The sequence below is a fragment of the Tachyglossus aculeatus genome, chromosome 2, assembly GCF_015852505.1.
Source record: "Tachyglossus aculeatus isolate mTacAcu1 chromosome 2, mTacAcu1.pri, whole genome shotgun sequence".
Taxonomy (NCBI): domain Eukaryota; kingdom Metazoa; phylum Chordata; class Mammalia; order Monotremata; family Tachyglossidae; genus Tachyglossus; species Tachyglossus aculeatus.
This window is the reverse complement of record NC_052067.1, coordinates 134,267,257-134,269,411: the sequence shown is the minus strand read 5'-3', so window position 1 is coordinate 134,269,411 and position 2,155 is coordinate 134,267,257. Positions and strand designations below refer to the sequence as shown.

At 47.3% G+C, this 2,155-nt stretch overlaps 1 pseudogene; it reads left to right on the top strand.

The window, feature by feature from the left end:
* The first annotated feature begins 934 nt into the window (after nucleotides 1–934).
* On the top strand, nucleotides 935–1,900 carry LOC119942515 (annotated as a pseudogene).
* Nucleotides 1,901–2,155: the final 255 nt, after the last annotated feature.

Sequence of the window (2,155 nt, the reverse complement as noted above, 5' to 3'; positions counted from 1 at the left end):
ATGATTTTCCCTTACAGAAAACATGGAGTTATTTTCTTTGAGGAATTTACCATTGGAAGGGAGACAGGACTCACTGGCCTGCCATTAACATAATGGCACAGCTGGCCTCTTATTGATCCCAGACCAGGAGGGATAAGATAACTTATGTGTGCTGTGGGGTCGAGGGTGGGGTGAATAAAGGATGCAAATTGAAGTGCAAGGGCAATGCAGAAGGGAGAGGGAAAAAAGGAAATGAGGGCTTAGCCGGGGAAGGCCCCTTGGAGGTGAAATGCTTGGGCAAAGTGTTAGATTGGACAGCTTCAGACACAACGTAGGTTCTACACAAAAGATCTTTGCATATAAATCCAGTGGGCTGCACCCCTACCCAACTTCCATCTCATGGCATTGAACTCATGCACAGTGGAAAAATGCGGGGCAGGAACGAGATTGTGAAAGTAGCCCTGCACAACCTGCTAGCACTAGAATCAATTCCTTGGCTCAGATTCTTGGTCCTGATGTCTCGAGACCAAGGTTCACCTATCATTCTCCATTCTCTAGGGGAGACACCATCATCAACATCATCATTGATGCAGAGGAGATGGTCTGCATCAACAGCATCATCTTTGTCATTCTCACCATCACTCCAATCATTAATATCATCAGCAACATTGATGAAAGATCTCTTAACTGCAAAGTGTTGTAATAGATGCTGACAACTGCAGTCACACCTGCATTCAGAGGTTCGAAAGTGGCTATGCTGATGACTTCATTTAATAATTTCTAACATCCTCACTTTCCACATCCTCTCCACCTGCACCACACCCCATCAGGGTTATAGACACAAACAATGTGTCTGTTTTCCCAGGATCCAGGGAGGATGATGTGACTGAGGCCAGCATCGCCTGAAGGGTACAAAAGTCTATGATTATTGTAATCATCAACAGCCCCTGGAAAGATGCTCCCTCCCAATCACATCCAGTTCCACCCCTCCTCCTTCTTCCTGGTGGGGTTGCCGGGCCTGGAAACTGCACATATCTGGATTGGTTTTCCCATCTGTGCCACCTACCTGATATCGCTCATGGGGAACTGCACCATCCTGTTTGTGATCAAGACCGAGCGGAGCCTCCACCAGCCCGTGTTCTACTTCCTGGTCATGCTGGCCACTGTTGACCTGGGCTTGTCCACAACTGCCATCCCCAAGATGCTGGGCATCTTCTGGCTTGGCCTGTGAGAGATCAGCTTCGGGGGCTACCTCACACAGATGTTCTTCCTTCATGTCTGCACTAGCCTGGAGTCTGTGGTGCTCTAAATTATGGCCATTGACCGCTTCGTTGCCATCTGCAACCCACTGAGGTACACCATGATCCTCCATAACAAAGTGGTGGCCATTTTAGGGGCGATGAGTGTGGTCAGATCACTGGTCATCATGACACCATTCATCTTTCTCATCCTCAGGTTGCCATTTTGTGGGAACCACACTATCCCACACACCTACTGTGAGCACATGGGTATCACACGGTTGACATGTGCTAGCATCAGAACCAACATTATCTATGGCCTCATAGCTATCTCCATGGGATTTTTTGACACCTCTGTGATAGGTTTCTCCTACATCCAGATTCTCTGGGCCGTCTTCCGCCTCCCATCTTGGAACACCCTGTTCAAGGCTCTCAGCACTTGTGGCTCCCATGTCTGTGTCATTTTAGCCTTCTACATCCCAGCCTTTTTCTCCTTCCTCACCCACCACTTTGGCCACCAGAAAGTCCCTCTCTATATCCACATCCTCCTGGCCAACCTTTATGTGGTTGTCCTACCCACCATCAACCCTGTCATCTATGGGGTCAGGACCAGGCAGATCTTGGAGCAGGTGCTGAGAATGCTCCATGCTAAAGATTTCTGTCTCCAAAGGGACACCGACTGACCGGTCAATCAGTGGTATTTGGAAGATTATAACAGAAGGAAGATACATATTCCCTGCCTTCAAAGAGCTCACACACCAACTGGAGAGACTCAAATATTTTCAACTAGAGTAGTCAGAATGAATCATTAAATGTACCAACGAATAAACATTGGGTATGAATGTGTTCATAAGTGCTTGAGGTAGCTGATGAGTTTATATGACTTGGGGTCATATAAGATTTCAAACCAAGAGTATAACATGAGTGAAGGAGTGGAA